This window comes from Molothrus aeneus, chromosome 1 (genome assembly GCF_037042795.1).
Source record: "Molothrus aeneus isolate 106 chromosome 1, BPBGC_Maene_1.0, whole genome shotgun sequence".
Lineage (NCBI taxonomy): Eukaryota > Metazoa > Chordata > Aves > Passeriformes > Icteridae > Molothrus > Molothrus aeneus.
In genome coordinates this window covers 124,857,070-124,879,893 of record NC_089646.1, presented here as the reverse complement: position 1 = coordinate 124,879,893, position 22,824 = coordinate 124,857,070, and positions in this window count along the sequence as shown.

Genomic DNA, 22,824 nt, shown 5'->3' with positions numbered 1-22,824 from the left:
GAGCCTCCCTGTAGAGCATGGGACAAAGCAGACTTTCCCAAGAGATAAAAAAAAGGTTTGATATTCTTTCTTTCTCTTTTTCTAGAAAGCTGACATATAATTTTAGATGTGATTAGGAGGAAACAGGCGAAAAGCAGCCCAGACTGACATGTTATAGTATTGGGCTAGTTCTGATATTGTCATAATAACTTCCTTCTGGGTTGGATTTCAAAGAACAGGCTTCTTTCCATGTTCCATTTAGGAAATGCAAGTATCTTGTCAGGACAGCTTGTAAGAGTTATAATGACAGAAACTGGGTTCGGCTCGCTTAACTCTCAGCAGGTTCCAAATACTTTGCTTAGTATACACCCAATGAAACAATGGTTCTTAATTATCTATGTAGTTCGTAGACAGCAGATTGTTTAAAGGATGAATATAGCTTTAATTTTATTGCTTTTACATGATGTTTCTTAATATGATGCTGATTTAGTTTTCTGCTTTTAAATAAAAGTGTAATTTGCATTGATACCATTCTATTATCTTGTCAATGTAACATAATCTCCAAATCCCTACATCAGAAACCTTTAGATTGGCATACTATTGGATTTCCATATTGTTGGTTTTTTTAGTGACATCCTCTTAACATTGTCTGGACACAGTAATATCTCATAGCATAGTTGCATTGAAATAATTTTCCATCAGTTTGACAAGATATTGTCTCCCTGGACTTGTACTGACACTTAAACTGTTGCTATTTTGCAGAGATAAAAAAATGCTGCACTCAAAAAACAATTTTGTTTTCACTGTACAATGATCCACTTTAATAATTGTTTTCAATTTCAGGTTTCTTTTTTTTTCTTTTTTTTTCCCCTTTTTTCCTTTTTTTTCCCTTGCTACTATAAAAAGCTATAAAACAAAAGCAGAATTTCATCTCTACTTATCTGAAAAGGATTCACATATTGAAATTTATTTAATTAAAAAAAAGAAAAATACTTAAAAAATGCACAGTTAGTTACAACTGAGATATAAAACTACTAGAAGAGGCTATATGAAGAACTATATCAAAACTTAGCTGTTCCATTTTCATGGTTTAACATGATGACCACATTTCTGTCACTTTCATATTCCAAGCTAAAACCAAGATCATGAAGCATGGACTAAAGGGAAGATAATTTGAGTAATAAGATTATTGGATTAGTAGGATTATTTTCATATCTTAGAATTTGTCATTAAGATTTTTTTCATTAATAACTCTGAGATAAAAGCTGGCAACTAACAAAATGTGTCAATGCTCAGAGTTTGAAAGTACTGTCTAAACATATAAGGCTCAGACTATCAGCAAGAACTAGATGACATTAAAAAATGGGAATAAAATGACATTTAATAGTGCAAAAATAAAAACTGTGTCTCTATAAAGGTCAACAAGGATGTGTTATAAACCTTAAACTCATCACTGAACATAAAATCTGCCTATGTGATGTGATCATGAAAAAAAGCCCCAGAGCAGTATCAGGGCATCTATTTCAAATACAAAAAAACATGAATACCATTATACAGGATACAGGAATACAGGACTATATCTTTGTTGCTGATATTCAGAAAGATTAATTCTAAGTGGAAGACCATTAGGAAAGCATTACCAGGAATATTTCCAGGAGGGAGATGAAGTATCTGTCATGCAACAAGAGGAAAACAATGGAGGCCTTCTAAGTGCTAGCAGAGAATATAGTTTTCTCATCAAGATTCAAAGAGAATGAAATTATCTCTTTTCAGGGAGAAGAAGCATTTCAGTTAATTAACACAAGAACAAAGAAGCATTTAGTTATAAACATGGTTATAAACGTGGTTAGGCTGCTCCAAGAAACTGCCTACCTAACTGAACTTCTGCTCTTACAAACTAAAAGAGAGAGCTTTCATTCTGTGAAGTTTTAAGACCAGATGATAATGAAGATAAATGGGTTTATATACCAAAACACATCACAGATGTGTGGTTTTGCTAACTGTGTGACTTTTCCAGCCTGTGAGACGGTGCAACCAGGAGGAAGGTCATGTGGGTCAGGGCAGTGGTGTCAGTGCTGCAGTGTATGATCCAGAGCCGTGGGGATTGTGTTTCCTGGAGGTTAGAGACACAATTCTGGATCCTGAGGAGTGTCACTGGGTTCCTCAGCAATGTCTTTTTTGTGGTTACCTCCACTATTCCTAAGTGCTTTTAGTACAGAGTATCTAGCCATGGATTCTTGCCTTCCTAAATTGCACTGTTTTATTATGATTTGTTGAAGCCATTGCCAGAACTCCCAATTTTCCCGTTTAAGTAACTTCTGGACATGTTGATATCCAGCAGACTGAGTGTATTCTTTGTCTATATATTTCCTTAAGTGCACCAAAACTACTCTGTTCTTTGCAACAGGTTTGTACCATATTTCGTCTACTTCTGTTACAGTAAAAAGTCAAGGTTCATCAGATCATGCCAAAAGCTATCCTAACTTCAAGTAACTCATGCTAACTGCTACAGCAGCAGGGCCAGGAAGCACAGCTGGGATTAGCCTTGAGATAAAAATTATTGTTATATGACTTCTCTCAGAGATGTGCTCACCACAGGTGACTGGGCAAGGTCTCTTAACAGTACCAAGAACCTCTTCTCCCAAGTCCTTAATGTGGACCAGCTTTTCACAAATCTTTACCAGTTTTAGTGTGAGTGCCCGTGGACTATCACATAAGCCAGAACCAAGCTCTGTGTTTTCTAGTATTGGTCAGGTGCCATCAAAAGAGAATAAAAATGGGAAATTATGAAAAAGCAATTGAAAACGTGAAGAGTACTTAATGGATAATGGATAATAAGAGTACTTAATGGATAATGGGTGATAGCAGTTGTTCTCTTTGTTTATGAGCACTGCCTGTTTGGTTGAGGTCAATGCTTGTGTGATTTCCTGTTGCTTATGCATTTATAAGTAAAAAATTCAGAAGAATCTTCCTTTGACACCAGCTGACGTATGTGCTTTAATGCAAACCGATGTGAAGTGCCTCAACAATACCAGGTGACTGAGTCATGGCCCACAATTTATGCCTGTCTGCTTCTGTTTATCAGGAACATGAGGATGTATTTTAAGAGGTAGTCCAGGAGCACTTTTTCAATTATATAAATTTAAACTTAAATAGGCAGGTTAAGGTGCGATTAAGGTTAGCTGATGAAACATAGACTTGTCTTTTTCACAAGTAATATACACATTGGAAGGCATCTACAACTTACAAAGACCATTTTAAGCAGTCAAGCCAGGGGAAAGGGGTTTATTTAAATGCAAATCTGAAAAATTCGGAGCTTTAAAACATTAGCCAAGTCTCCTTAAACCATGCTGCTGTAACTGATGGAAGTAGCCCCAGAATTTTAGAACGTGAGCTGACACTTCAGGATAACACTGACTTAACAAATATTGGCCCAAATGAACTAATATTGAACATAAGAGCATGACAGCATATATTATATATAAATGACAGAAAACTGTCAGAAGGAAGTTTTTACAAAAAATAAGTCTAAGTTGTTTCTCTAATTTTAGCATGCATTACAATCACTCTTCTGCAAAGTTTTAGTTACAGTACCAGCAACTTATCATTCCAACAACCATGTCATTACAAAATAGATGGTTCTACAGAGGGCATAGAACATGAAAGGAAAATATCATGCTGGTTAGCTCTGGATATTATTTTGTATCTTAAGAAGATCAATGTATTTGTGAAAATTTTTGACAGATGAAGGCGTCATTATTACAAGGGTATAATCAATATAATTAAATTAATTATAAGCTATATAATTATGATTTCCTTATTTATGCTTCCTAAAATAAATGATAATAGAAGCTCCAAGCAGGAAGGCTTTTCAGAATTATTGACTTTGTCTATCCTTGAGATCAGAGGATTTTTGAAAAGGGAATATCTGGTGACAGCAAAAAATGTTATAAGAATGTGGAGTAAACTGCCAAAAGGAAAAGAAATATATTAAATTTTCAGTCTTGAAATAAGCACTTTTTTTTTTTTTGTGAAAAATAACCATTGAAATGGAAGAACATGCTGAATGCCATGCTAAAAAATATATCCAGACCAAGGTAAAAAACATTATGTCAAAATACGTCTCAATTTCTTTGACATAGGGCTAGATTTCCAGCAATTTTGCCAATTATTAGGTAGAGTATTAAAGCACAAAAATTCCAGAGCAACTAACAGCAAAAAGCAAGTTTGACTCCCCTGACTACATGCTCTGGTCAGCCTTTACATCTTGGTGTTCCAGTTACCCACTTTCAATAAAAATCCTCATCAAAATTAAACTTCACTCTTGCTCTAATTTATCTTGCTGCTTTTTTCTTCGAATGGGGAGATGGGTGGTCACAATTCTACCTTTGACCCTTAAATCTCTGAATAGAATAGGTCAACTTCAGTGTGACCACAAAGAAATTCTTTGTAGTGGAGGATGGAAAGACTTACCAGTTTGACAACAAGCATAGCCCAAAGCAATGTACTTTTGGTACTTCAGTATAAGTACATATACTTTTAGATTCTCCTCTAATTCTAGGGAAGAAGGCTTTTGAAATCATTTTGCAGAAATGAAGAGCAGGTCTGACACAGGAAATCATATTTTATAAAGCCATGTCATGCATACAGGGGTGTTTGGATCCCCCTGAATCATTTTACTCTAAGAATGTGTCAGCTTGTTGTCAATGCAGCTTCAAGTCAAACCTTTAGAGTTCAGGGAGGGTCTACAAATCCAATAGCTTTTAAATATGGCTCTATGTGCATATCTATACACGTACACAGTATAGAACTGTGAGAAATGTTGGTTCCACTTTTCTGATCAAATATTTATGAAAGGAATGCTATGCAACTATTTATTGTCTGGCACATAGTTTGCATATACCTCAATAGTCTGTCGGTCTTCTGCTAGTGGAAGCAGCATATCTACATATTCAAATATTTGCTCCTAATAAATCTATTATGTATGGAGACTGGTATTTTACAGGGGGGCTTATTTTTTTACAAATTGTCTAAAATGGAGGGTGAATTACTGAATGAGCTTGTGGTCACTGCTCTTTGACCTGACTTATGCTCACAAATTAACCAAAAGGAAGGTGAGCAGGAAGGTTAAGGACATTAATTGATAAAAGTGCCACAGCGAGCAGGTAAGTTCAGAGTGAAGTGGGTTTAGTACATTGTTTTAAATGGGAAAGGAGATAGAAACAAACAAACAAAGATCAAAGCCAACCTGTTATAAGATGTTCTCTTGATACTGACTTTTTAAAAATGGGATGGCCTTAAGCAAAATTTTAAATTTTTTACCCATATTTAGTCTTCATTCTGAGAACAAAATTATTTTCTTTGTGGTTCAAGATGAGGTTATTCTTTTCACACAGCAAAAATCGGATGATCTCACAATTAATATAGTAACAAAAATAACCAGACACACGCATGATCTTACAGCTAATCTTTACCATCCATTGAAATCAGATTATGTATAAGTAAAACATCTTGATATTATAATTTTTTAATTAGTGTTTATTTATTAACTTTTCCCATATTGTAATTATTATCATTATGTGCATTATCAACACACTAGTCAATAACATATTTTGAAGTGAAAGGGGGGAAAAATCAACCAAATTTTAATTTTTTTTTTCTGCTCATGTGTTAGTGACCACAGAATTTAAAGAATGGAGACAGAGCAAAAGGGAAACAACAAACTGCTGAAGTCAATGGGGAGACAGAAATTACTTGAAGTTCCACCTCTAGCTCACACCATTCTGTTAGTAAGTGTCATCTGTTGCAGGTGTAGCACATAGAAGATGAGGTACAATAACCACCACAGAAAGTAAGGTGATTAGCCAGTTATCCAGACACTAGATTCCTCTTCTACATTCTATTTTTAAACCTGATGTTGATCTTAGTTGTCCTACATTAATGGAATAAGCCTAGTGTCAGAGAGCTGGCCAAATTCATTCTTTATTATAATTCTTAGCATACATCCATGCTATAATTCGATTATGCAAATGGATAATTATGCACTAATATTATACATGTATTATAATGGCATTAGAATTCTATAATTAATAATTAAGAGATTGCTATACATTTAATAAAGGTCACATTTTCAACTATTAATTAAATGTGAAATGTTGATTTGCAGATTAAAGGGTGTAGAATCCCTTGTCAAAGCCCAGTAGCTGTCACATACTCTAATTCTCATTCCTTTTAAGCATCAAATCCTCTTATGTGACCCTTTCTCTAATGGCCAGAAAGACATCCTGTCTACATCGGTTATTCTCATTACCATTAGTTTTTCTGAATTTAGTAGGTGAAATTAGAAACACATTTCTTCAACAGTTTTTCTTAGGAGTTTTCTAGCTAATGTTGAACTTTCTACAATGTTGAACTTTCTTCATAGGCACATAAAGACAACCTCCTATAAATTAGGATCTTGGTAAAAGCAATGGGTACCATACTATAAGATAATGAACCTGCTAATACCTAGCTTTCCAAAATACATAACATCTTTTACACCATGCTGTTTCTGGTAAAGAATTCCTTACACTGGTTTCTCCTACAAAACACAAAGGTTTTTTAAACAAATATACCAACAAAGTGGATTTAACTGAACTGTTTTGCTGACTGCTTTTACCATGTTCCCTTCTACCCACATGAAGTCACGAATGAAAGTAGTTTAAGTAAAACTCATGTAAACCAAGAGAATATAACATCTTCACTATATTATTTATGCAAGATTTAACAACTTCTCACATCAGCTGTAATCCTCAGTGTGATTTCTATAATACAGACCTACTTCAGTCGCCAAAGAATCAGCATCTGGTGCTATTTGAAACACAAGTTTTACCAGAGGCTCTGCACAGGATCAGCAAACACAATCCACAATCTACAAGTGACCTTTGCCTACTTAGTACAGCACAGCAGCTAGAGACCAGGCATGATGCTCTGGAACATAACAAATGGTAATAGATGCCTTTATCGAGGCAAATTAATTGACAATTCTCTTTTATCACTGCGCAGACCAAACTTCTGAAACCAAGATGCACTATTTAAACTTGAAAGCTGCCATATAAGAATGAATAGTACACTAGAATTTTTGTTCTAAGCAACACTGCTGATTTCATTGTTTTTGTGTCCCCATGCAAACATAGCACTTGACTATGAGTCTTCAATTCTAACTTTAATAAGTAATTTGGTTTTGTTTTTTAAACATGCTGGGTTGAGAGTATTATGTGAATTCCATGCCATTCCATGCTGTTGTATCCTGTTTTCCTCTTATTATGAAGTTGAGAAATAAAATCATTCTGCAGCATCTGAATAGATGGAAAAAAAGCAACATTAAACATTCTCAAAATGTATGGAGGAATTACCATTGTGTCAGAAAAACAACCCAAATTTAATTTAGTCATAGGTTTAAGATGACTCTTATTGCTGTTTTCAGATCATTCGTCTCCTGAACTCATTTTGTCACAAAAGAAAGCCAACACAGATATGCATCTGCAGCCATTATTGAATTGAAATATCTCAGTTGTGAAAATGTCTGCTGATACAAGCTGAAGCTATTGAAAAGGCAGGAAAATGTAATGTTCATAGCTTACACTACCCTCTCTAAACTTTGGTAAGCAATCAAAATAAAATGGACGGCCATTTTCTGGGTAGCACCAACTTACCCATTAGGAAGACAGATAAATATTTTTTCACCTTTAGGACTAGTAAGAAAATTTATGGTAAGTCATCAGCCTGACATATGACAACTGACATATGGCAAACTGCTCAATAATCAAAATTCAGCAAGTGTCAAAAACTTTAATACAACAGGATTTTATGTATGTTAAGAAAGCAGATATAAACACACACAATTTTGATCACCTTATTAAGACTGAAAGCCAGAAAAATCTAATTGAGAATATAAGATCAAGACACTTAGATAAAAGACAAAGTATAAAATAATGTTGCTCAATGCCAATCAAAGCACAAAGGCATCAGAAGCACTTTAAACAGTATTCGGATCAGTGAAAACAGAGTAATATTTTCACTGTAATTTCTTTGTGGAATATTTATGGCATGATGATCCCACATAAAATAAAAAATGCAAGGAAAAATCTTTTATTGCATTTAAAATATGCTAAGAAAACAATTATTGACTGTTTTTGTTAAACAACGGCATTTATACAGATTTATACTTCTGTTGGCAGTATGAAAATACGGTAAATTATGTTTCTATACATAGAACATGAGAAGATTTTCTTAAAATTTCGAGTGTTGCTTTTTCAAAACTATGACAAAGCATGAAAAGAAAGTAAAAAGGTGAGGACAAGGAAAAAATACTTGATCTTGTTTAATCTAATAATGTTGCATTAATTCAGCCCTCCTGTAAATATTCAAATTATTTTATAGAATATGAATAGGAATCATTGGAGAAGATTTGTAGGTATGAGGACAAAAATTTTCTATGAACTTTCAGCAGGATGAAAGTACTGTTTGAAAATATGAACAGACCAAAAGAATAAGAAAAAAAAAACTATTCCTCTAAATTTGAATGTTCTCTGATTCCTTCTCTCTTTGCAGAAAGCATTTAAAAATAAGTATGTGGCTGGCCTGCAGCACAATCTATAGGACAGCTTACTGTGATCCAAAGCAGAAAGTTACTTTTCAAAATAGAACACCAACACACTACATTTTTCAAAGAAATTCCAGAAATTTCCAAGAATTGTAGTTTATCATTGGAACAGCAAATGCTTCCCAGAGAAAATGTTTCAGTACAAAACAGAACATTCTTAAGAAGGGAAAATGTAGGAAGACAAGACTGCTGTAGAATTTTGGGCTTTATCTCAATATCTCACAGAAAATCTTTAACTTTTGTTTTTATGTGAGTAGGTAAAATATTCTTCTAGGAAAGAAATTTTTCTGACATTTAGTAGGCCAGGGTCCTGTGAGATTCATGTGCTTGTCTTATTTATATTAGTGTAGCATCCCATGAACTCTTTCCCCTCAGCCAATTCCCAAGGGCATTGCCTTGGAAAGACTTACCATAGAGTTCATTCCTCCTAAGGGAAAAGACAATACTCCCCCATGAACCTCTGTCTCGCTGATCCCTATATTTCACAACTTCCCCTGGTTTCTCCTTTCCCTGTTTTCTCACTGTTTAGGTACCCCTGGTGGCTGCCCCCTCTTCCCTGGACACCAATCCCCTTTGCCCTGCCCTCAGCTTCGCACCCGACGTGGGTGCCCCTATAAATATCCAATATTTATATAGCTAAACAGAATTTCTGCTGTACTAATTTATGTCTGATCCTTTTCATACTATGGCTGTGCACCTCCCGAGTTTATAGTTTCATTTAAAAGCCTCCACAGGAAAAAAAATATTTTTATATTGAAACATATCCAACTAAATAAATAACTTGCAATCAGACACAATTTCCTCTGAGATATACTGCACTAATTCCTGCTCTTGTTCAACTACACATAATTAGTGGTCAGAAAAAAATATTCATCATCTTGATTGCAAAAATTTACTCTTCTTCTAATTATGTGACTGTGAAATTATGGATAAAGTAATCTATTTCAGAGGCTGTGAAAATTTTCTTATTGCATCCTTTTCTCCTTTGATCATTTATTGATATGCCTCTCACAAATTTAGTCAACCAAAGTTAGCTGCATGTTGATTTTTGAATTTCTATTTTCATTCATTCTGGTTTTCAGTGTAAAAGTGTATTAAAGGGAAACAATTTTTTTTTAAAATCATCTCCATTACAGATGATAGCACACAATCTTAAAATTAAATTAAAAGTTCAGGTGCAATGCAAGGAAATCTTAACTAGACAATAAAAAAATCTTTTTGCTAAAAACATAATTATGTTCCAAGGTGGTCTTATTGGTCAGTGGTAGACTTAGTCAGATATTCAGAAGAATGCATTTCCTTTTTTCCAGATGAGTAGATTGAATCTTCTTATTCTAGTGGTGTGGGGTGATGGATTTTTAAAAATACTTTTGTTTAGTAGTTTTTTTCTTAAAAGAAACTCCAACTCCTCCATACTTTGAATCATGTGTTAAATTGTTTCTGTATTCATCAACTCAAGCAAATCTGACCAAGTTATGAGCCTTTAAAATTTCTAGGTTATGCACCTTCTATTCAAATTTTTAACAGTCAGATATGGTCACCATGTTCATCTCAACTCCTAATTATCATATAAATATTACAATATAAAAGATACCATTGCAATAAATCATAAATTGCTTCATAAAGTACACACTTTATGACTCATACTGTCATGTTTCAATCACAATGATTTTTCCATTGATTACACTGTCTAAACCATGCAAGGTTCAGGTTTATTAGGATTTACAATTTTTGGGTTGCAATTTTAATAACGTATTAAGCTTAAAGTTCACATAGCAGCTGCCAATTCCATCAATTGATATGTCCTATTGTGTTTTTCTTCTATTTTGTGAACTTTTTAAAAGGTGCTAGCATTTTTTAAAATTTTGTTTTACAAGAATGCAGCATATTTTGCGCATAGTTTTTTTAATCAGAAGAAAAATACTACATACTTTGTAGTGTTGTCAAACTGTTGAAATCTTTATATCAAAGTAACAAAAATCAGTTAGCTTTTACTTTGTAATCTGTAATAAAAGAACTGGTAAGACTAAAATTCCTATTGCTTCCAGAATGTTTCTCAAATGCTTATTTTGTGAGCATTTATATATTTTGAAATAGATATTAATAATTTTTAAATCGATAGACTGCTTCAAAATTTTACACTGCCCTTAGATTATTCTTTTTTTCACTGAATTGGAAGCTAATAAAGCCAAAGCTGCTTAACTATTTTAAAAATAACTGCATATTAATAATCATAATATTACTCTGCAGGTAAAAGTGTCTTTAAGATCAGCCTCTTGTCTGTTCTATTCAGGTTCTAACCTTGAATAGACAAAAGAAAATCTAGTTCAAACCAATAAATCTTTGGGGTTTTGTGAAATGTAGCCAAAGTATTTTGAAAATGCTAAAAAAACCCCCACCTGCACGAAGAAGAAAACGTTGTACAAAATTAAGGGGTTCATAGAGTGACACAGTCCATCCTACTTTGATGGATTTTTCTTTTATGTGTTCAGAGATATCTTTAATAAAGAGCTTGTATTACATTCATAGTGATAAATATGACATCTTTTTGTCTTGCAGAATAAAAATAACCTTTCCATTCCTGCTGACCCATTTGAGTCCTGCTTTCTCCATAACAACCTTATGAACCATCTTTCTTGGGTCTCCCATTTGATCTTGTAGCTTGAGATCATGTTTTGATAAACATCACATTCAATATAACCTGCATAGACACATTCTAATCCATATTTCTGGTCTTTGGAAAGGAGTTTTTCAAGTTGACATATTGTATATATCTTAGCCAAATTCTGTCATTTTTTGTGAAAGACATGGAGAGAATTTCTCAATGACAGGTCTGATAGAAACAAGATACCCAACAAGACTGCTCTTAAGTCACTCTTTGGTTACTAGTACTATTAGCTTTACAACCATAAAAAATATTTTATTTCAGAAAATGCTTACATCTTGAAGTATGCATTCTTAAGTCTTTTCCAAAATATTTATAGTAGCAAGGAACTCGATATACATGAATAGGTTCTACAATCATGTCTTTCTCTTCAATGTCCTTCAATCAAAATTTCAGAACTGGTTGAATTTCTAGAAGAAATGAATACAAGTATTTCTCTTCTACAAAGATAATTTCATAAGCAGAATATTCTTGTTTCTCTGACAAGTTTTATAGTTTTCCATAGTTTGTGGCATTTTTTTCATATGTGTTAAGGTTTTTGTATTATTTTTAGCCAGAATGTAGCTATTTTTCTCTGCTGTATTTTCCTGTCCACCTCCTGTGACCAAATCCCAGGCACTCATAAAATATAGATTTTCATAAATTCAACTATTAACTGAACAGATTTGTTTACAGGAGTGAGAAAATAACCTGTTTGTTTTATCTTTTCTTGTGAACTGAGACATGACATATTTTACTTCATTTGTCTGCTTTTGTAGAGAAGCACAACTAACATATTTCAGCTTAAAGGTCTGCTTGCTCTACTAGCAGCCTTTATGTTTTGTATGTATTCAGTCTTACAAAAATCTGCCCAATAAATCATATGCTTACAATAGAAGAAAATAGAAATACTTCTCCATTCTTTATTCTATTCTTCTATCCATAACATACCAATTGTGGAAGCTGGAAGAGATGAAAGAGAGAGAACCACAAAGAGACAGCTTATCCATGTGTTCCCCTAAATCATATCTCTTATAAATACTCTCTGAGACAGAATTTCGGCTTAAACAGACTTAGTGTTTTTATTTCTGTGTTCTAATGAACAGTAAGAAAGTATCTAAACAAACATTGCCTTTTGTTCTTGGAGAAAATGTGGGGAAAAATTTCCTCTGGCAATTCTTGTGGGAGTATTTATTTATGAAAAAGAACCAGAATTAGAACAGTACTGCTCAAAAGAAATACAGCATCATCAAACTGGCTACTTGAGTTATTTTTTTTCTAAAGAAACAAGAGTATGTTATACAGAGATACTTTAAATCATCTCAAGAATTTATTTTTCCTATCCTTAATTCTAGTTTGAGTAGTAGATAAATATTAAGAGTCTTTAGTATAAGAGAAAACAAACTGTGCAGAAAGTATGAGATACTTTTTCTTTTTACGTTTCTTCTTAAACATAAGTTTTTTATGTGCCAAGTCAAAAACCCCTGCCTCTCCCTTTGGCTAATTCATTTTTTCTGAACAAACTATGATGCTCACCCTTGCTTTCTTTCCAGTAACATTTTGAAAGCTTGTTTTAATTATCTCAAAGGTAATTCTTGTTGGAAATTTTCTTTTTATTTAATGACTTTTTCTGCTTTCATAAGTTCAGTATATGACTGCATGGTGTATCATAATCATTGTCAACAAATGCCAACAGCAGAAACTACATCAGTTAATACATGCTTTAGTAGGCACTAAAGCACCATGAGTTAAGATAATATGGTAAATCAACATCAGTCTGTGACAATTTGGACTATTTAAAAATTTTGTACTGTGTCTGAAACATATTTCTATTTTCTGTTCAATTTTCTTCAGTTAACTCCCTCTTCAGCCAGCCATGTTTATCATCCCCTCCCTATAATTCTAATTTCAGAACTCACTGTAACTTGCTCTATGTTGTAATTGGTACTCACTACTTTCTTGCTTCACCATCTCCCACAAGTGCTATTGAAAACCTTGTTCTTTCATCTTCTGGGTTATTAATGGTGATGTCCATCCATTCATGATTTGCAGATTTTTCATGCAAGGACTACTCATAAATGCTGATACAACTCTACAAACTTTGCTAGGAATTTTAATTTCATTGGCTTGCACAGACCTCAGGATATTTTTCTGCACTGGTAAAACTCAGAGAAAAGTAAAAAAAAATCTCAGTGAAATGTATTATCACTTTTGAGAGACTGTATTTAACCACTTGTCTGAAGTTTAAGGCATAATTATGGCAACTAGATATACAAAAAGCCTGCAGGTACTCGTAAAACTGTAGGGTTTATTTCAATAATGAAAATGTAAAAAGACTCTTTTTTTCTGGCATTTTTTCTTTCCCACCTGTTTTTGAACTCTGTTTAACTTGTGGTATTGCTCAAGGGTTTCCCCCCTCACTTCCTTGGGCTCTCACCTCCAAAGTTTTCTATGTACTTCTCTAAATAACACAAAAAATTTTGTGGACTGAGTCAGTCATGCTGTAAAAATAAAGTCTTGGGATAGTGTTGATATACATCTTTTTCTATCCAAGATCCTCTTTCTTCTGCATCCTTATTAAGTCACTTAGCCTACTACCAAAGAAAAAGAAAACATTTTTTTAATTATTACAGTAACAGGAGAATGAAAAGACCTTCCTCATGTAAATTCAGTTTACCCATAGTAGAACATAGCAAAATGTTTCCCAACTACTGTAGATAGTATAAAAGGATGGCACATAAAGCTGACCTATATAAATAGAAAAACTTTTTAAAAGATGTAATGGTAATATTTCTAATCTTTCCTATCACAGCTAGTTCTCTGTAATGAGACTATCAGCTGTTTCAGAACTTTGCTCTGGCCTTTAAAAGATAAGATACATACATTTCCTAAGGAAAGTTATGTAAGTGACTAGCATACGAATTATTTACCTAGCTGACAGTAAAAGTCACCAGTAACATTACAACATGGAGGAATAAGAATAGCGCCTACAGAAGAGCAGGACAAAAAATGTGAGTTTTGGGGATTTTGGTGGGGTTTTTCTTCCCTAATAAATGGCAACAGCCTTTATGTGAATAAGTATATGACTTTCAGAAAAGGCTTCAAAGACTTTTTCAAGCAGAAGAGAAAAATAAATATCTTTCATTTAACCAAAATCAAAGTTGGGGTTGTTTGTGGTTTTTTTTTGGTTTATCATTATATGAAAGACAGTCTATATATGCTACTATGAAATCAGTGGCTGCCACATCCATAAAACTGCAATCTTAAAATCTGCAAATCTTATCACTGTTGGTTAGATAATCCCATGGGCAGTTTGTAAAAAATAAACCACCACCATGAAACAGTACAAGTATGCCTTTGTTTTTTACAGATGGATTTTCATTTAGTAGAAACCCATGCTTTTTCTCATTCCCTTCAGGGTCTTTAAGTAGAATGATTAAATCAATGAATGGAGCATGGATTCTAGGTAAACCAGCAAAGTTGCAATGAACTCTTGAGTGTCCCAACAGCCAGCCAGCCAGCAAAGTGTTCAGGCAGTGCATCTTATCTGAGATGTAATCAGGAGTCTACTTCTAAAGAAACTTTCTTGGATGATTTTAGCAATGCATTATGCATGACCAATGGTGTTGCTGTTATATCTACTATCCAAGTTATTGAGAAGTCTTATCTTACCTATTGACCTTGAGTAAAAAAAGACACACAAGAAATGTCAGCAAAAGAGCTTCACTTCCTAAGAACATGCAAATTAACTCTCTTGTATCAAATTAGTTTAATTGTAGAACACAGACGTTATGAACAGGAGGCAAAATATCTGATGAAATTGAAAAGCTCTCAGCTCAAACTCCCAGGTTGAGAAGGGCCTAGAGGATGTCTTCCTGCTTCCCAGAGAAGTTTTTCGACATATTGCTGATGGGAAAGAGACAGACACATCCCAATGGCAGTTCTGAATTTCCTTGGACCATTCAAACATATCCTTCTCTCTGATATTTCCAACTGCCTGTCATAGGTATTCCAAACCTTACCTTGATATTGTCACTCCAGCATCAGAAACCTTCTATTTTTACTAAGTTCAGAAGAAACAGGACATCTAAGGTCAGGCTTATGAGTCAATCTCCTAATCGTATGAATCATTCTCTAACCTCTATCCCAGAGTTAGGTGCTAGAACCATGTCATTTAAAAGCTTTTGTTTAATGTCCTTCTGTTTACTAACATTTTCTAACTTTCGGTTTTTAATATATTTGGAACACCACAAACAGACTTCTTCAATATTTGTTCCACCCTTCCCAGGTTGCAATTGTGATTTCTCACCTCCATTATCACTGAGTTAGTTTAGACATTCAGTTAGTGCATCCTGACATCTGGATTTCTTGTCTTGGTGCTTCTACTGGAGCATTATTTGGAGATTGCTCCAGAATCTACAACTTACATACATTCCTTCATATTAAAACCTATGCTAAAAACCAGGTAACATGTATTTTCTGTTTATATCCATGATGTGTTTAAAACTGCAATTGTACTCAGCTTTTTGAAAGACAAAGCCAGTTAAGCTCCTTGAGATTCATGCTCAAGGTCTGCCTTGAAAATACTCTAATAATGACCATCAGACAATGATTTTTAGTTTATCAAAGCCTACCAAATCTCGTTGCATCTGCCTGGCCTCTTTGGGGCTCCACCAGGCTGCCCACAGCCAAGGAATCCATTTCAGGCTGCTCAGGAGGAGCCCTACTGCTCCTGGCCCCTGAGTCCAGGAAGCCACTAGCCCCCACAACACCTCTACACCATTGCAGCACCATTCATTCTAGATTTTTCCTTTTTTTTTCACTTCCACGTCATTTTATACAGCTTTTACTGACTTCCTTTCTTTGACAATGTAGGTAAAAATTCCACTAGTGGTAACGTGTGAAATATTTAAGAGAGGAATTTAAGCTACTCTGGTTGTTTTGCAAAAAAAAAAAAAGTTATCTTATTAAGGAGATCATGCTTTTATTATTTCATTTTCTTTCTGCTCACCTATCTTCTTCCTTTCTTTTCCTTCCACTTAAGGCAGGGCAAATAGGTAAGTAGGAAAAACTATCACTCTTATTTTGCCACATTTGAGAATTCTTTTTTCCTATTTTACCATGTATTATCCTAGATTTCATTTTCAAAAGTCTGGCTACTGGAAATGCAATTTCTATAACCACTTCTTTCCAAGGTTTAAGATAGGAATTACCTGGTCCTTCCAAGAATTCTTTTTGCTGGTTCAGCCTCAAACTTATGTATTGAGTGCGATATGTTCAATATTTTATAACAGGCGGTTAGCTTCAGTCACTGAATGTCATAACACTGTATTCAAGGACACATCCCAGATGCAGAGCCAGAAAAAGTTTTCAGCTCATTGTAGCTTACTTATATCATTATGGCTTACTCACCTCATTCAGTTGTCAATGAATAGAGAGGGGGATCTTCAAATGGACAGTTGTGCTTTTATGAATATTTTTTTCCCCTGAAATTGGTGAGATGTACCTTCAGCATTCAGTCAGATTGTCTGGCTCTTAGAATAGAGATTTTTTTTAAACTTAATAATAAAAAATAGCTACATATTTAATTAATGGATGGGTTTAACTTGAGTGACAGGCTCTACCTGTGTATTTCAATTTAGTTTTCCCATAATCACACAAACCTTAGCATTTAGGACTCAAAGGGAACACTACCATTTAATGAAGATACATAAAAATTACTTTAAGTTTTTTGAAGAGCATTTCTCTTCCTAATTCCTTAATTGAACTTGAGTTCAGGCAAAATGCATTTTTATTCAAACGTTAACTGCTATACAAACCTGAAAAGATAATTTTTTAATCCTTTTATCAATTTAAAACAAAGGCTGCAGTGGTTGAGTTTAATTAAGGAAAAGTAAATTGCTTTCTGTTAGCCAAATTAATATGTATCTATGAACCATGACCTTTTTCTTTCATTTACACTGGAAAATTACTTAAAATGATAGCCCTTTTCAAACTATTTGTACAAAAAAGGAAAATTAATATCATGATATTAATCCAAGCTGGGATGGCAAACCATAAGTTTTTCCTATTGTTTTCTATAAAAAGTTGTCTGAGAAAGGGTGAAAATTAATTTAAGAATTACCTTCACTTTTATTCCTTCCATTTATAATTTGAGTAATTTTAGATAGTCAAGATCAGATTCTTATCTGGAGTAAACTGCTGTATCAAGATTTATTTTTTCAAATTCCACTCTGACATAGCATTATCAATCAGAAAATCATTACCTTGACTTCATAAATGGGGTAGTTGAGGAGTTGTGGCTTTTCCTCTACTATTTTGTGAGCAATATTCAGTAATTGATGTAAGAATATAAACCAGAATACCAAAAAGATTATTAGATGTCTGTGCCTTGAAACTCCTTAGTAGAAGTGATAGTAAAGGTATCAGGTAAAATCAATTTTAGCTTTGATCCAGTGAAATAAATTTTAGTTTTCAAATCAAAGCTTGTAAACACTTCATTGTATAAAATATGAACTTCACAAAATACAGTCCAATATGTATTTACCATCAACTGAAATATGTTGTCCTCAACATCGCTATTACAATAACGGTCTTATAATGGGAAAATGAAATTTGTTTCCTGATATTCAGAATATAATTGAAGCTGTAATTGCAAGTCTAACTGATTGGTAGTATACAGTCTTGAGGCAGGACTTGAAATTGGATTTGCCTTAAGTCTAGATAATTTATGAGCTTCAGTGCCTGCATGTTGAGATCTGTAGCAACTCCCTCAGCATTATGGAAGAGTAAGCCTTCAAGGGACACTCCAGAAGACTGTCCACATGTTGTCCAGAGGGTTGCCCTATTCTGCAGACTTGATTTTCTGTTTGGCACTAGGCCATCTAAAATCACATCATCAAAATCAGGCAGTGAAACCATATTCCAGAGCAACATTCAGCACTTTGCACTTTTGCAAAGACAACTAGTATTTGTCACAACGTGATTCTAGGAGCAAAATCCTTAACTTTCACGAGCTTTAGAAAATGCACATCAGGTAAGGGTATAGCCTCCAATATAGCTTCCATGTGTAGCTTCCATGCCACAATGAGAAGCAAACTCTGTGTATATGGACAGTAAGAGTATTCTTCTTATTCAGAAGAGACAGAGCAGACTTAAAGAAGCTACAGCTGATTCTGCCAAAAATCATCATATGCCTAGGAATTGCTCATGATTGAGGGTGTTTCCAGAATAGGAGATCAACAGTGAAACTAAAAATTCTCCTTTTGAACCATGGATTTACATTTAAAATTTATATTGCCCACAGAATGCTGCACTTAGTTCTTTCACTGATTTTCATAGACTCATTACACTGTTTTACATTTTAAAAACAGTTAAAACTGATTTATTCTTATTTTCAAGGCATTCTGGGCAGGTTTTTTTAGTTTAATTTACTCTTTCCACTCCTCTTTTTTAGAGAAATTCCTTTACATCTACTTTTTTATACTTAGCATCAACTGTCACGCCGCAGAACATAAAACTGCCACTTCAGGCAACCCAGAAGTTGGAAGCTCAAATCCCACTTACAGCTTAGTAGGATTTGCAAATTTGGTATGTCTGTGCTCGTGGTTAAAACTGTGGGAAGGTGACAAATAACGGCAGCCCCTTCTCTCCTTTCTACCCTTAGCATTCCCCGGTGCATGGCATTTTTTGTGTCACAGGAGAGGGGAGCTCTTTCAAATCCATGTCTAGATACATGCTTGTTTCACTTAGCACACAGACCTAATTATCTAATTATTCCTAGTCTAAAACAAAATACAGTTTTAAGAAAAATTTCTATTCTTCAGCCCAGTAGAAGCATAAGTTAAAATGCCATTTCCCACATTTTGTAAGACAGAACCCCCACATGATAGTCTAGCTGTAAAAGCATTGTCAAATTTTCGCTTTCCACTTCCCACACCCTACCAATAGATTGTCCTGTGCTAATGCACAAAATACACTGTGTTTCTCTACATTATACTTCATTCTTTTGTTTGAAAAGATCCTCCATTCTCCATTTGTTAGAAGGAGTGGAATTTGAAAGATTCTGTAAAAATCAAAACTAGAAACAATTACTGAACAATTACCAAAACTAATTTTGAACACTTTTTAAAGTGTCCAATTCTGGACGCCTGTGTGCAAGGAAGACAAGGAGAAGGTCCAGTGGAAGTCCAGTGGAGGACTGCAAGAATGATTAGGGATCTGGATCTCTCTTATGAGGAGAGACTACAGGAGCTGGGCCTGTTTAGTCTGGAGAGGACAAGACTGAGAGGGGATCTCATCAATACATATAAATACCTCAAAGGCAGCTGCCAACTGGATGATGCCAGAGTGTTTTCAGTGGTGTCCAGCAACAGAATAAAGAGCAGTGGCCATAAACTAAATCAAAAGAAGTTTCATCTCAACATGAGGAAGAACTTCTTTACATTGGGTGGCAGAGCACTGGAACAGGCTGACCAAGGAGATCATGGAGCCTCCCTCTCCAGAGACATTCAAAACCCACCTGGATACATTTCTGTGTCACCTGCTCCAGGTGACCCTGGCTTGGCAGAGGGTTGAACTAAATGATCTCCAGAGGTCCCTTCCAACCCTAAAAATTCTGTGATTCTGTGATCTGACTACTTCAGAATTAAACCCATTATTCTGGAATATTTCTTCCTCTTCTCCGTGTCTTTAATTTATTGGTAACAGCAATATTAACAGTAGACTTTACAAAACTTAAGAAATAACAGAATAAAGGTTAATTTACACTTATAGTACAAAGAGCAGAGTGTACTACTCTGAAATATTCATATGCTCATCTTTGTTTCCTCATTGTTTAACAAACTCATTCTGATATAGTTTTTCTTCTTTCCAGCCCTCTTTGGTTATTTTCCTTTCTGATGTAAGTATGGTGAAGAGATTTGGTGTTACTTTCTTCACAGTTTTGGTCTGGGGTTTTTGGGGGGAATTTTTGGTTTTGTTATTTTTATCTCTACTAGTAATGCACTCCCAATCCTATTCCACCTCTAGCAGTTTCGATCAAGAGAGACAGATTCCTTCCTCTGTCCCTTCAAACAGGCAGCCAAAGAATGTTTCACAATGTTTCTTGGGTGACATCACTTAGCTTTGCAGTCATTTTCTGAAAACTTGGACAGATATAGAATGTTTTTCGAGTGACATAGAAGCAGAGTTTAACTGACTGAAAATGCATTACTTTTTCTCAAGCCATCTCTGTAATTACTTTTATTGAAGACACACCTGTTTAGAATTTCATAATCAGTTTATCATTCAACAGATTAAAAACAATTAGACTTTTTTTCTACATAAGAGGTGCACCTGGACACTAGTAATTTCAGGAGTCTTAATGCAAAGAGAATAATAGATTGGAGCCATATAAAAATGAATAAAATTCTATGAAGATGTCCTTGAAGTATCATAAATTATGCCCATAGTAGTTAAGCATTTTGCCTCAAATGGGTAATTTCCTTCTTTTTGGCATAGTCTTACAAACTTGTATTTGTTTATATACCAGACTGAATAAAGTAATTTTTCTCCTGACCTTAGTTTAATTTCATGTCATCTTGTGATTTCTCACACTGCTTGAATGAACTACAGTCTGTGACATGATACGTAATTGCATGTCAAATTTAAGTTTTCTCTCTTGCAGCTTTTTAGCATACTAAGATCCACCCTCCTTTGGAATCTAATCCCCTATACTCACTCCTGCATGAGATCATTATGATTCATGCAGCTATATTTATGAACAAGCAGTCTGTTCCAGCACCTTTATTTTGTGTCCTTTTTGCTCTTTCCTTTCTTCTACCCCCCTTCTCCCATCAGCTCAAGCAAACCACCCTTTCCCTTCTCCTAATCATCACATTTCTTCCATGGGATCCAATGTCTACTAGTAAGGGTCATGCATTTGGAAGCAGTTATTGCCCTTCCCTCGATCTTGTTCACCCTCAGCCTACTGCTGATGGGGGAAATGTTGGGCAGACAATCCTGATGCTGTGCAGAGCTGCTCAGCACTTGCCAAAACACTGGTGTGTCATCAGCACCTTTCGAGCTCCCACTGTACAGCACTGTGAGAGCTGCTATGGGGGAAATTCATTCTGTCTCCAACAGACCCTAAATATGCAGAAATACTGAGGATGTTTGCTGACAGCTCTAACAGGATGAAGAAGGGAAGAATGCTACTACACAAAGTTGTTACAGCTAAGGAAAGCTGAGACCAAAGTGTTAAAATATTCACAAAATGTCTGACAGAAAAATGAAGGTTGTTTCATTCCAGATTATATCACAGTGCACTTCATTGCATGCAGCATTCATCTAAGAGACTACATCCTTATGATGTAGCCTATTTTTAAATCCCAGATAAAATTATGAATTCTAAATCTATAGTTTTATCACTTTTCAGCTCAGGACATGAATAAACATTTGATATATCAACTGATTTCACTTGTTTAATTGCCCTTTTAATTAATATTTAACACAATGGCATGTCGAAAGAAATTATTTTATCAGCAGAAAAAGCCATTGTTCTCTTACCAGAAAGTAATTTTCTACACTAACTCCAAAGAGTGCACACTATAAAAGTTAAATATTTGCAAACAAATACTGAAACTCTAGATAATTTTCCTTACATCCCATGGGTATTTTTTTAGTTAATAAACTTTGTCTTAAATTAAAGGTACTTTGGGATTAAGCAGAATTGATATAAGAAGAAAAATATTGAGAAAATTTGAAATCAAATACTAAACCTATTGCCAGCATTGATTATGAAATGAGAAAGTGTTAAAGTCAGCCTGGCAAACACAGAAAGATGCGGAAGAATTAATATTTATTTCTAAAAAGCAGAATGACTAAATTTTGTAAATGCAACAAAGTACCTTTTGGGTCTTTTTCTTTTTCCTCTATAGAAAAAATATAATTTTGAATTAATAAAATTTCTAATGTTTCAGGAGACAAATCTTGGAGTGAGACTTCAGGTGAAGGAGTTGTTTATTTGATTACTTCTCCCATAATACAAATCACAATTTTCCATTAATACTTGCTGATGAAAAAAAGGGATTACTGATTTGGGGGTTTTTTTTAAGAAACAATGATGTTTATTCTTGTGGCTATGAACTGAATCCAAATTATTTACTTCATAACAGAACATTTCAGATGAGTTCTTGCAGTACACTTCATCTCTTCATCCCCTAGACACCTAGGGGAAAAAAAAACAAAGTAGTCCTCTCTCTTTTGGCTATTGGCGAAAAAGAGAAGTTTTGTAATGGCAACTCATACATCCTATTTCGGAACTTATTTTTTGTAGGTGAGCCTCTCTTTCTTTTATAAGGGGATTTTTTTCGGGTTTTTTTTTTTTTTTTTTTTTTTCTCTCTAAGTGAACTTACATTATTAAATTAGATCGGTAATTTCTGGTTATCTTAGGATGCAGTTCCTCTGTCCATGCAGAAAACATACAACTGTAAAAGTACCCTAGGATGTTCAATCACTCACCTAGGGCTGGCAGATGAGGTGCAGATCTATGCTTTATGGAGCAATAGAAACTTT